General features: G+C 38.1%; 1 long non-coding RNA gene across 5 annotated transcripts in view; it reads right to left on the bottom strand.

Annotated features, from left to right (window-relative positions):
- The window catches only part of LOC141570624 (uncharacterized), a 757,454-nt gene that overhangs the window by 340,231 nt on the left and 402,630 nt on the right, over positions 1–14,593 (bottom strand). For all 5 annotated transcript variants that reach the window (XR_012494838.2, XR_012494842.2, XR_012494844.2 and 2 more), the window contains one exon: positions 14,215–14,339. This is a non-coding gene — a long non-coding RNA (uncharacterized LOC141570624). The remainder of the gene's footprint in view (positions 1–14,214; positions 14,340–14,593) is intronic.

Raw genomic sequence — 14,593 nt, 5'->3', positions numbered from 1 at the left:
TAATTGCCAACCGCAGAATTTCCAGACATTGAAGAGACTAGTAAATTGCCTATTAAACTACTTTTTAGGAAATCATTAACATCGAGTGTACTACGTAAACTAGTTCTCAAGTTTTCCACCGATCCATCTTAAAATGAGGGATAAAAGACCTGGCTTTAGCAAGTAAGAATTTTCTCAGTATTTTCAGAATATTTGCAGAAAAATAACAATTCTTCTGAGAAAGCCTGCCGACTACTCGACCTGTACTGATTTTCTTCTTTACTGAATTTATACAGAATGCATATATAGTTAATCCATTCTACTCAGGAGCTAATTATCCACAGCTTGAGTTTTTGCTCAATTGTTTTACACATGTTTGTTTTGTTTCCCCAACTAGAGGATGAGCATACCTTGGGGACAGTGGCCATACCTTATATTCATTCTGTACCTGAATACAAGAAAGCCTTCAGTAAATACTTACGGAATGAAAAAAAAAAAAAAAAATAACAAAAAAAAACTGATTGCTGCAGTTTACAGTAGACTATCTCTTATATGAGATGTTACTCTAATCGGTGTTATAGTCAACATGCAGGTATATTGAAATCACCTGGCTGCATATTGGATTCACTTTAGGAAGCTTTTAAAACATTCCTCTGCCCCACAGTAGATGCTAAATTAAAGCAGGAAAAAGAATCATGCCTTTGCCATCGGGAGATAACCAGTCTGGGTCCCATTCATTCCACCTCCTACTCTTCCACCAGAATGGAGGCATCTCTGAGTCTCTCTCTAGCCCTCTAGGAATAACTTGTCTTTCCTGGAATTTGATTCACTTCAGTTTCTTTGAATTCCTCAAGTCCCTGATGGGTTAAAAACAAATCCATGGTTTTGTAGATGATCCAGCTTATTCTCATCGTTAAGATGAGAACAGTGATCTCTTGGGACTTGCTCCATCCACTGGGAGCACTCTAAGGAGCTTACAGTTTAAAATGAACAACACAGTTTGGCCATTTCATACAAGAATCGGAAAGGAGTAGAAGCAAAACACAAAACACATTTGTATTAATTCAGACTTTAAACTAGTAAAAAATACAGGACCTTTAACCACTGACTCATCAAACTTGAAACCAAACGACTTTTAATAAATTATGAGCTAAGGTATGTGCATAACTTGCAAATTAATACATTAAAAAGTTGTAAATTATTTGCATAAGTTCAACATTTTATCTTTGGTGGGTAATTTTCCACAGATTCAAATAAAATGGGACTTGGTGAAATCTTACAGATCATGTAATGACACATAGTTCACAGGACACTAGGTATCTGTGCAAGTCTATTGAGAGCTGCCACAGGATGTGAGTGGAAGTCCAAACTGCTCTGGGTCCCCTTCCCAATATAAATTCACTTTTATCAATTTTCTATGTTGAGTTCTGAATTGGATAGCACTTGAAATAGGGATTCTGATCCTTTCAAAACTATGAAAATCACAACAAATCACCCCCCACCACACACATACACCCATACATACACACATACACACACACACACACACACACTCCCTGAAACACATACATACACACATAGATGTACACACATATTCTTGTTAAGGAAACTGAGGCCCAGAGGTAAAGCGACTCCCCTAAAGTCACCCAGTTGGCTAATAGATATGGCACCAGAACTCACCCAATTCAGTCCATTTTCTTCTCCACATGTTCCTTCTCATCACTAATTAATCTTTCTGTCCTAGAGTAATGTAAGTCCCCACCACATTGGTCGATTTCTGTGTGGAACTATGGATGAGCAGGCTTCGTCAGATTGATGAATGAATCCTAGGGCTTCAGAGACTCTCATGTGACATCAGTTGGACCCAGGTGAAATGGTAATCACCAGTGTATAAATGATTTGGACACTGTAATTTCCCCCTGTGATTTAGTTTGCTTTCTTCCGTTGATTTATTTAGAATGTGCTCTGCTACATCTCCCAACCTTGCTACACTTTGAGCACCAATAAACGTCAAACAGATTAGACAGGCCCATTACTCAATGGGCACATTTCTAAAAACGGTGCAAAGGTGAAATCCCAGCAGTTTGAGATGATTGGAGTATTTACAGGATGTTAGGAAAACATCTGCTTCAAAGATTCAGAGATTTGAGAGTCGATGTAATGTTTTATTAGGAGCTTAACCACCACTAGTCACTGTACAGAAAATATTAAGCCATTATAGAGTGAATGAGTTTTGAGTACCTATTATATAGAATGGGCTGTACAGAGATTGGCCCTCTAATAGCCACTTAGAGTGAATACATTTTGCTTTTATCAAAAGAGAAGAGAATGGAACTTGCTTTTATAGCTTTGCTCAAAGATAAATTGGGTAGAAAGAGGTGTTTTTTTTTTCCTTCTAAACTGACCACTTAGGTTTCGCCATAAGCATTCTTGCTCTGGTAAAATGTCACCCAGCCTCAAAAAGCAGACAGAAAGCAGCAACAGTTCACTAGAACTAATCTTGAATTTTTGTTTATCTTCTTCATTACCATGGTAACCATTTATCAATTATAGATCAAAACACTGTATACTATCTCATTTAATCTTTGTAAGAATTCTAAGATATAGGTACAATTATTCCCATTTTACACATGAGGACACTGGGGCTTGGAGAGGTTAAGTAACTTCCTTGTGGTCACACAGTTAGTAAATGGCAAGGCTGAGGTTCTGACCCAGGCAGTTGAATTCTGATGTGTTTACCGTTGCCACTATTGCCATCAGTTGTACAAAAAACAGTCAGCTTAAAGTTGAAATAATAACCACTACCAAAATAGGTCATTCTGGTTATTTTATACCCACAAGAAATTTATAGTCCCCTTCACAGAATAATCCATAATAATTTCTCTTGGTGAGGACACACAATTACTAATAAATTAGTTCTAGAATCACACTTCTGCAATCTCCTCTTCACCATGATTTAATTACATCTCCAGTGTTTTTGTGATGCTGTTCCCTTCCCACAGCTAATTGGATAGTTGATGGGGAGTTTGCAGACAAGGGAGCTGTACGCCTGAAGAAGGGAAAGACAGAACATGAACTGGGCTTGATAGGAGCCGACCAGTATTTTTAGCCTATGATGCTAAATGCTATACAGATTTGTATACATGCACAGATATATCCATGGGCATGCACACACATGCACACACCAAAAAGGAAATGGGGAGAGAAGGGAGGTATTGCTTTCTTCTTTTGACTTTGCATTTCTGAAGAAATGGCAGCTGGATTCATCATTTATTAATCACAAATTTTGGTGCTATGTCTTTAGAATAGAAAAGCATCACTTGACTTTCAATGCATATTCTGCTAATTGGTAGGTTTTGCCTCTCAACTAAACTGTACAGAGGACTGGTGCATACTAAACCGATTGCCCTACTTAGGCAGTTCCTGGCAGGAATGCTGAGATGGATTAACATGCATAACAGAAGGCTTATATGACCCTGAGAGACAGTAGAAACTGAAATAACCTTAATATCCTGTCAACTTTCATTACCAGACCCCACTGAACAAGTAAAGCCTATTTAACAATCTGTCTGGGAAGGAAAAATCCATATCTTGTTTTTTAACCAGGATTTTCATTCTCTTCTTTTTTTTTTTTTTTATCCTGGGGATATATTTTTTCACCTCACTTCTCAGGACAACATCACTGCAGGAGACCAAGTTATATGGTGTCATGACTTCATCAAATTTCTCAGCATGTATGCTACTCCACAGCCCCGGTGTCTACAAACACTCTCTCAGATATCTGGAACTCTGTCTGGGTCAGTTCTGAACAACTGGCAGTCTGGGGACCACCAGTGTGTTTGGGCAGAAATAATTCCATCCTGACAATTGTCCAGCTTCAGTGTGAGGAAGGTGCTCGGGCTCAAAACAGAGGGTAAAAAATAGTCAAAGTGAAGAGTCCAAAAGCAAAAAAAAATCTTGAGTAAGCACCTGGGCTCTCTCAGACACACTACCAGATGTCTTGTCAAGTTGTCAACTGTATTTGCTGAAGACAACATCCTGAGGTGTCTTAGAATGCCAAGTGCTTTGTGTTTCTCAAGGGAGATATTTATGAGGAGGTTCTAAAAATACCAGGGCACTAGAATACAAAATAATTGAGTATCCACAGCTTTTCAATAGCACTCTCAAGAAATAGACATTCTCTGTCCCAGTAAATAAATACTTTCCCAAAGTTTGAATTTAGGTGTCATATTTCAAGGTCCCAAACTCCCTCAATTCACAAGATATGGCTTAGCTGTAGATCCAATTCTGGCTAATCAGTGGAGTTGTGATAATGTTTCCAAAAAATCACTAGGCAGTATACGAGTAGATAGACTTGGATCCTACAAATTAGCAGCTGTGTGACCTTGGGCAAGTCACTTCTTTTCTCATCTGAAATATTAAACAGAAGGGAAAGTAATAACATTTGCCAAGTTATTGGACACTTTACCAACATTGCCTTATGTAAAGTTTATACTAAATGGTTTTCAATATTTCTTTTAGTTTTAATTTTCTGTTCTATTTATTAAGTGCTTAAATTGATTTAGCAAATGTTTTGGAGAGATTCTATGGGCTGGGCACAGAGCTATGCACTGCAAGAGTTGTTAAAATTAATTTGAGGATGAAATACTGAAGGATTTTCACAAAGTTTCTTTTTTTTTTTTTTTTTTCATGAAAAACTAGGCCTCTAGTTTTCTTTTTCCTTAAAATTCAGAATAGTTTCTTATGGAATTAGTGGGGCCAGTGCATCACCCACCCTGTCACGTAATCCTGTCAGGAATGTGTTGTTTTACTCCTTGAGGAGTTTTTCAATTCCTCCCAGTGACTCTGTTTGGGTTCCACTTTCCTGATATGAAGAATTTGGGATCAACAATTTAGCTAATTCCTAAAATTCTCCTCCAGCTTTGAGAAAGAGAATTTGGCTCAGCCTGCCCTGTGCAATGCAGTAGCCAGTAGAGACATCTGGTTATTGAAATGTGGCTAGTCCACATTGAGACATAAAAATAAAAGGTAAAATATTTCTCAATAATTTATAATATTGATGACATAATGAAATGATAAATATTTTGCATATACTAGGTTAAAACCAATATATTATTAAATTTAATTTCACCTGTCCCTTTTTACTTTTTATTTTCATGGGATTACTAGAAAATTGGCATTTGTTTCTATTGGACAGCTCTGGCCTCAACCCTCTTAGTTACCCACTGACGAAAAAGCCATCAGCTTGTGAAAGTTAAGCAGGTCAGATTGTTCTGGTCTGGAAAACAACAGGCGGGGTGGGGGGGGTGGGGGGGGTCGGGGGGGTCGGGGGGGTGGGGGGTCGGGGGGTGGGCGGGGGGGGGGTGGGGGGTGGGGGGGGTGGGGGGGGAGACTGGAAGACAGGGAGAGTGAGGAAGCAAGCTTTATCCATCCATGGAATTCACTGGTATCCCCCTCACCGTGCAAGCCACTGAGGAGTTCTCTCCCTCCTCACTGCTCAGGGCCCTTGTCACGCAGATTTGAGTAAGAACCTGCCTGAGAATGAAAGAAATTGCAAGATCCACTGACTTTATATTACAAAAGGCAGCAGGAGAAACGTGTGTGCCACTGAAAGGGGAAAAGGCCTGGGAGAAATAAAAAAGAACTGGAATAGCCTGGAGTTGAAAAAGCATTTTAGGGGACCTGATGTGGGGGAGAAGAGAGAAGAAGCTAGATTGCCCACCAGAGCTCTGCCCTCAGAATAAAATGTTCTCTCTCCCTGCATTTCTCCATCCCTTTACTTCCCATTTCATTCCCTCCTTTCTGTCTTGCAATTCTCTCTGTTAGAGACCTTCACATAGGTACCTCATGTCATTGTACTGAGTCTGTGTTCAGCATGATTACCCTCCTTTTACAAGTGAGAAAACTGAAATGCAGAGAAGTTGTATGACTTGCTCTAGTTCGAAGAGCTACTAACGATAGTGGAGGCAGGATCTGAATTCCTATCTCTTGATTTCAATGGTTATGTTTATTCCCTAAAAACACATCATGTGCGTGTATGTCAATGGTTCTCTCCTAACTACTCATATTTTGAATTCAGGTCATTCTCTACTTGCTCTATGAAGAGGTTATTCTACTTCACGTTTTTAAGCTGCTTTCTGAAATATGAAAGGGAAAATTTTGCAAACTCCTTTTCTCACTACTAACTAAACACTGTCCAAATATTAATCAGGTTTGAATACTTAGGCTAATAAAATAAGTAGGCCTACAGCTCATTTAAATGGCTCAGCCAAAACTGTGAAGAAACACAATTAGCTGATAATCTATCTGCCTTTCAGTGGGTAATAGATTTGAGGGGAATAAAAAATGAAAAAATAAATAAATAATTAAAATATTTTAGCCAAAGCAATTAAAATTAATTTATCATGAGAAATCTATTAATTAGTTGATCATGAGAAATATATTAATACAAATGTACAAATGTGTAAACCTAAACCCTTAAAACCATGATCATCTAACTTCTGTAATTTAATTTATACAGAAGTAGCAAAATATTTTTCCTTTTTACCTTCATGAACCACAGAAGAAGAAAAAAATGAAATATATGCATTGTACTTATTTAAAATAAAGTTCGTCAGTGTTCCATCTGTAATACCCCACATGTCAGCATTAATCTATCTCTAAATCCATGAGGCTTTCAGCTCAGATCCTAAAGAAGGCATTAGTAATGCATACAGAAACTGTACCAATTCAGCATCCACAACAGAAGCCAGAGCATCCTAAGACTTGAAACAAATCCCCAACTTGAGGATTTAAACAGACATAAGAGCTGAGGTTTGGGTTGGGTTTTTTGTTTGTTTGTTTGTTTGTTTGTTTGTTTGTTTTTAAGTCTATGTAATAGAGAACACAACCCTCAAAATCATTTCATTCATTATTTCATCACAATGTACATTTTTCATGTGTATCATGAAACCCTATAAAGAAAGGGAAATTAAGTATGATCCGCCCTCAGAAAACCCGACAGTGCAAGAAAATTTGACATCAACAGATGCAGGAGGTGAAAATTGTTCTCATTGCCTAGCAACTTTTTATTTGCAAAATAATGCTGAGTTGTTTTAAATAGCATTTCCTCTAGAGCATTTCAGTATAAACATATAATATTTATAGATTAGAGTGGGATAGAGGATAGTAATTAGAAGTCACACTTTCAGAAAATCAATCAGAAATTAAGGTAAAGTATCTATAAAACAGTATAAATTATAAAAAAGTATGGTGTAATTTAGAAAATGTCTATGCTCAAGAAACTTTCATAAACTCTGTATAACATAAAGTACTTCTATGTATAAATAAGTTATAGGAAGATAAAAAGATAGATAGATTAGATAGATGCATATATAGATACATAGATACATACATAGATGATAGATACACACATACAGATTTTTTTTTCCTTTTCAAATTAGGAAAAGTATAATAAGTACATATTTGAAACAAAAAAAAGTCAGAATTCAACTCAACACAAAATAATTTCAGGTGCATGTTACCTTGTATCACAGGTAGACTTAAAATTTTTCACATAAATTATATTCATGTGAATGAAGTATGTTAAATGACCCAAAATATGGTCATCATTTAAAGAAAACCTCTGGTAAGTTCTTTATTAAAAACAATTAACTGCTTTCTCATTTATCTGTGTTGTAAATTTTTCATTCAACAAATATTTATTGGACACCAACTATGTTCCAGACACCAAGGCAGCACGGTCCTGTAGTCAAGGAACTTAGAGTATACATGAGCAAACAGGTGCATAAGCAATTTCATTCAAGAGGTACAAGTTGCGTTCAGTGATTTCCAGGAAATAAACACAGTATGTGATAGAGAATAGCTGGGGACCTGTTTTAGATTGAATAATCAGGGAAGACTTCTCCAAGGAAATGACACCTAAGCTAAGACCTGAAAGATATGAAGCAGCTCGCCCATTACTCAGAAAGAGAGCGAGTATTGTGTGTTTTGTGGTATGCACTGTGGTAGGAGGGATCAAGTTTAAATACACAATCCAGATCTTTATAGAAACCCTTCTGATTTAATATAAGGATAGTGTTTTTAAAGTACGCACTAGTTCATTACATTCGAAAAATGCACTCTGGTTTAATAATAAGTCATTTAAGTTTTTCAAATATAGATCATCATTACTGTTTATAACTAAATTTCTTAGAAAAAAATGTATTGAGCCAAACAGGGAAATCTACGATTCTCTATTTCCTTCATAATATAAAGTGAGCATTTATTTCTTTTTTTATTCCTCAAAATCTTTAATTTCCATCTATGTTGCTGCTGTTATTTTATGAAGCTAATCTAAATCCTCACTGGTTAACCTAGAAATGATTAAAGGAATTCATTTAACTGGGCCAGTGCTTGGAGTGGGGTATTTGAGTACTTCTATCTAAGTCTAAGCTATGGATCCAAATGACTAGAGAATAGTTGGGGTAATAAGAGTGTCCTATAAAAACCACTTTCACAAAATAAAGGAAATAAAAAAAGCAACAAGGACATAATTCAACATGCACATACTGTAAGACCAGTGACTAAACGGCTGCAATATCTTGAAACTAATATTTAGGAAGAAAAAAATGACATTAAAAAATTACTCAGAATGCTTTGAGCTGTCAGTCTCATTGGCTTCCATTATTGAAGAATGCTTAGTATTTGGGTTTCCAAACTTACAAGCCACATAACAAAGCTCACATAAACCTATCAATTTCTATTGAGTTTTTGGTACAAACTTTTTCCTCTGCTGCAGTTTTCACCAGCTCATGTCAAGTGTCTGGATATTATGGGAGTATAAACTCTGGGTTTTCTCTCAATATTTTCCAAAAGATTCACCTGGCCTTGGAGCGTGCCAAATGGCCAACAGCAGATTACTGTAATGTACTTTACAGATAACCCACAAAGGGATAGAAAAATGTCAGTGACCCACTACAATGACCCCAGACAATGCCACAAGCAGAGGGAAACTACTAGCAAAGAAGTCACTGTGAGAGCTTTGCCTACAGCTCTCACCAGAGCTCTGGTTCCCATTTAATATTTTTATTGACCCAGTTGTAAATTGGATGATTTTCTCCGAATCTGCTCCAGTTGCTCTCTCATCTGCTGAATGTTTGCTGAACTTTTATACACACAAAGTAAGATTGTACTTTGACTGGCAGGATCGTTGTGAATTTTATCTATATAAACCCAGGTCAGCCTCATGGAATTCTGAATAGGCTAGGTGGGAAAAGACGGTTCCTAGGCAAAAGAGATTCATGCTTGGTTCCCATTTAAAATTACTTCTTTTCATTCCATTTAATTTCTAAATTATAATTTCTACATGTCTAAAATTTAATTTTAAGCACATTGAGGAATATTTATAATAACTAAAACTAAGGTAGGGGCGCCTATCAAGACCCAGCCTCCTGGATCTTGTTCAATGTGGAGGAGCATCACCCTCGCTCCATCCCTTGTGTGTTAGTGAGGGTTCTCCAGAGAAACAGAACCAATAGGATATACATATTTACATACAATGAGATTTATTATAAAGAATTGGCTCACATGATGATAGAGGCTGGCGAGTCCCAATCTGCAGGCTAGAGACTCAGGAGAGCTGATGCTACAGATGCAATCTGAAGGAGAATTTTCTCTTACTTGGGGGGCCAGTCCTTTTGTTCTACTCAAGGCCTTCAATTAATTAAATAAGGCCCACCACATAATGAAGAACAATCTGCTTTATCCTACTAATTAAAATGTTTATCTCAACCAAACACATCCTGGCAGAATCACCCAGAATAGCGGTTGACCAAATATCTGGACACCCTATGGTCCAGGAAATTGACATATAAAATGAACGATCATGTCTGTAACCATCACTCCTTCCTGCACTACAAAATCCTACCATGGAAAGAGCTAGGCCTTGGATTTCAAGGACTAAATGTTAGGCCCTATTGACAACGTAGTTTAGTATCAGAAATGCAAGTGGATTTGACATCAAATGTACCTCGGGCAGTCTTCTATTCACCAGTGCAGTTCAGGGACTTCTACTAAGTTATTCAATTTCTCAGAACCTCAATTTGGTTCTTTGAAGAACAGAGATCACAATTTCTCTCTCATAAGTTCACCATGAGAAATCAACTAAATGACATCCCTGAAAGTTTCTGGCACATGATAGCCTGCCAGGGAATCTTATCCTAGCAGGAGTCCCAGCTGTGTTGTTTGCTACTGATATTCAGCTGAGTCTGGCTGCCTGGTAAGGTGGGGCTGCCAGGAGACTGTTTGCTTCAGGAAATGAAGAGCCTCCTGGGAAAGAACTCATACAGAATGAGACTGTCAGAAAAGCTTGGCAGAGAAGAAAAAGCCTTAGTGATCCGGGGAAAGGCTGGCTTTGATTTTCTGGTGCTATGCCCCTCCCCCAGCCCAGCCCCTTCCATATGTTCTCATATCAGAGTCCTGGAGAGAAAGGACATCCTGAGCAAAAACAAAGAGAGCAATTTCTTCTAGAAACATCTGGTTCATGCTCTTGTATTCCTTCTACTCTCTTTTCCACACACAATCACCGGGGAGAATTCTGGCAACCTGCCCTGGGACTCGTTCTTCCCTTGGCCTGGTGGGTCTGGCTTCCTAAGCTCAACACAGTCTCAGAACATGGATTCTCTGGTTGGGTTGCTTGAACGCAGTAAGCACCTGGCTTCCTTTCTGTCCTTCCCAAGTCTGCATTCTTCAGATAGATGAGCATTTACAAGGACCGCCAGTGGGACTTAGCTTTTCTAACCAAAATACGAAAGTCCAGTTCCTGATTAGCAACGTAGCAGGGTAAGCCACCTTTCATACTGACAGGCACATTCCCTGGTAGGCCAGTATGCCAATTCACCCCCCTACACCACCCCGCCATACAAGGAAGCAGACACTCAGTAGATCAGGACAGCGTGAGGAATTCATCTTGGCAATTAGCCTAGATATAAACTGGAATGACACTGCAGAGATGCTTTAAGTTTTACAAGCTGAAAGTAGCCAAACCTGGTACACCCAGAATTAGACATTATCCTTTCAACCCTGAGGCTACCTTTGTTTCCCCAGTCTACAGTCCCCATGCTGTACCGGCCAGTGCCTTCCAGTAAATAAACACATTTCTGCTTTCCATCCCCACCAAAGAGTTCTTCTAGATTAGTGCTATGCAACTGAATTCTCTGCACTGATGGAAACGTTCTATATCTGCAATAGCCAATGTGATAGCCACACATGGCTACTGAGCACCTGAAATGTGCTAGTGACTAAATGAACTAAATTTTGAATATGATTTAATTTTAGTAAGTTTCAAATGCAGCTGATAGCTAGTGACTATCATATTGCATCATGAATATCTAGATAATCACTTCTCAACCACATAAGACTCATTTTTCAATGGATCCATAATCCTGTTTTCAGGGTCCTGGATCCCAGCTATATGGTTCTATTCTCCTTGCAAACCTCAAATTCTAATGAATTTGAATTCCTCAATGAGGAAATTCATAGACAATAATTTCTGGTGGAAGTAGCTCCATACAACGCTCAAACAATCCGGAGGCAACTAGTTATATATTTAACCCTAGAAAAGTTGTTTTGAGGTTCATCACTTGCAAGACCTAACAACAAAAACCCAAAAGGTAAATACCAGTTTGGTTCCAATTCCTAAAGACCTTCAGAGCCTCCTCGGTTCCCCAGGATGCTCCCAATGGATCTTCTTCTGTCACCCACCATGCCTATCTGTCTATTCACACCCTCCCCCAGTAGACTTAGGGGTTACCCTTCTTCTAATCCCTGAAGGTCAAAAGTATATTCATAGAGTAAAAGCATTTCCCCACACCCAAAAATGTTTTAAAACATTGTCATTAGTTTCTTGTTCTGAATAGAGCCCATTCTACATGGTATTATGGCATATATATATATATATATATATATATATATATATATATATACACACACATATATGTATGTATACATGTGTGTATATATATGTGCCATAATACCACGTAGAATGTATACACACACATATATATGTATATATGTGTGTGTGTGTGTGTGTGTGTGTGTGTATATATATATATATATATATATATATATATATATATATATATATATCTCAGAAGCTTGCTCTGGTGGAACAGAACTAAATGGTCCTCAAGGACAGATTCACACATGCCATCTTTGATACTCATTCAGTAGGTCTCAGGTGGGGAATTTTTACAAGCACCCCCAGAATACTAACACAGGTAATTCTTGGAATTCACTTTCAGCAAATCTGAACTAGAAAAAAATAACTTAAGTTTCTTAATTCCATCTGTGGGCAAGGGACAATAGTTTGATGGTAAAGTTAAGTGCAAAATGAAAAATACAACCTAAAGCACCTTACAATAACCAAAGGCATATTCTCTTGGCTTTCAGTTTTCTCCGGAAACTTTCACATCACTTATATCCTGCAGTGATGTGCTTGCCTCTTTACCAGGAATCTAAATCAAATTACCTCTTAAAACCACCTCAGAAATTGTTCCACTCAGAACAATACTACACCACACCACAATCCAGTTGCGTGATCACCCTTCTGCTCTAGTGTCATTTGTAGGCCCCATTATACAAGGGGAACAAGTCACTGCTTCTTAGACAGGAAATGAGGGCTTTTCAGACAGCCTATGACACTTTTTGCCAGACCTCTTTCTCACATCCAAGGAACCCAGGCTCAATTTATCTGTCTGGACTATGACTCTACCTCTACTGCTAACCTTGAGTTGTTAAAGCTCTGACATAATAACAAGCTTTTGGATGGCAGCAAGCCTGTGACAGGTAAGAAAAGCTTGTATATTCAAAGTAAGATTAAAAAGCTCATGGGGTCCTCAAACCTTCCCTCCTGCCTAAGGCTCCCAAAGGTTTCCTTGCTTCTAGAACATATTATTTTCTGTCTTCTGGGGACAAATCCATTTGACACATATTTGTCATCTACAAATCAATGGACAAACCCAGCACATTAATAGGATTTTGAACCTTCAGAATTTAGGCTAATTTGGGCAGGAGTCGTGATGGATGTTCAGGAATAAGGGAAGAGAGAGGCTAGGAGGAACTGGCAGAGACATCTCGTTACTTAGAAAGAGCAGGGACTGGGATGACTGACCCAATTGCACCAACAAGCTCTGGAGGGTAAGATCCAAAGGGACTAGATCCAGTATCTGAGTATCAGTATCAGCATTTGTTTGAAGGGCACAATGGTGAGAGACCCAAGCAGTAGGAGTCATCCTGGCCATGTACATTTTAGGATCCCAGTAAATATCTGGAGTTAACTATACAATATACTTATGCTTGGTTTGAAGTAAGGCAGTACATTAGGATTCAGAAAGGCAAACTCAGGCCGATAGACAACGATGACCAGGTAACTATAAAAAAAATTCTTCTTTGCTCTGTAAGAATTAGCTCAGGAACTAGCATGGCATGAGCAGGACTAGCAGTCACTTTGTGACATTTGTGCTGTTACTCATCAAGACAAATGAGCCACACTTCTTGATACTTGGACTCTGCTATAAAAATGCAGACTACATCATAAAACAGCCTCTATACCAGTTGTAGGCTCCACTCCCCGATTTTCCACCATCTATTGTTCACATCACCGTTCCACTCAAAGAGAGTCTTCCTAAGGAATCAAGAGGGCCCAGGCTGATGTGCAGGATTCTAATGGTGCCCCGCCTTCAACTTAATGGTTGGGTCATGCTCTCCAAGTTCACCCTCCATAGGTACCTTTCTTTCCCTTCTTTCCTGCCACTCTCCCCTCCATTAATTTTAAGAGAACTATCAAAAGAGGAATATTCAAGCCTACCACTGTTGACCAACAGGTTGGAGGTGAAAATAAAAATGCTTGTGAAAGTTATATCAATACCTATCAAAAATGGTAAGTAAAACAAAATCAAAGGTAGAAGATCACTCAGGGGAGGAGGGCGAAACTCTTGTTATCCTTTGCAGATGAAAGTTTTTCATGCTTTCGACAAAAAAAAAATAAAAAAGTTAATGCAAAAAAAAATAAAATGTATGATACGGGCAGTGTGGGAGCCAACCCAAAGATGTTTTGTTCAATATAAATAGGCATCAATTTGCATGTGTTTATTACTGCTAATTTTCAAGCACATGGAGGTCAATTAAGAAATTGATAAACCTCTTTCGTGAAATGATTAAAGGAGAAAAATATTAACACACCATTAATATACTCACCAGAAAATAGAACTCAGTCGTCATTGTTGAAAGTGAATGTCCATGTTAACATGACCAGATAGATGCTAATGAAAAAGTTGTCCTTCTTTTCACACCTCAGAAAATGGATGGATTGGAATCTTCATCTGCAATATAACAACAGACATACATTAAAATGTTTCATACTTGAAAATAAAAGTAACACCTGTCAAACTCAGAAAAAAAGCTTTCTACTACTTATTCACGCAAGCTTCACAACTTATGTTGGATTTGAATAATTAATGGTATATTCATTAAGCACCCAAAAAGTCAAGTTATTTCATGGGAGATATATACACACACACACACACACACACACACACACACACACACACACATACACACACGTTTATACCTATTA

This window comes from Rhinolophus sinicus, chromosome 17, assembly GCF_057876585.1.
Source record: "Rhinolophus sinicus isolate RSI-liver-muscle chromosome 17, RSI-T2T, whole genome shotgun sequence".
NCBI classification, from domain to species: Eukaryota; Metazoa; Chordata; class Mammalia; order Chiroptera; family Rhinolophidae; genus Rhinolophus; species Rhinolophus sinicus.
The sequence above is the reverse complement of the archived record's forward strand: the minus strand, read 5'-3'. Positions and strand labels throughout refer to the sequence as shown.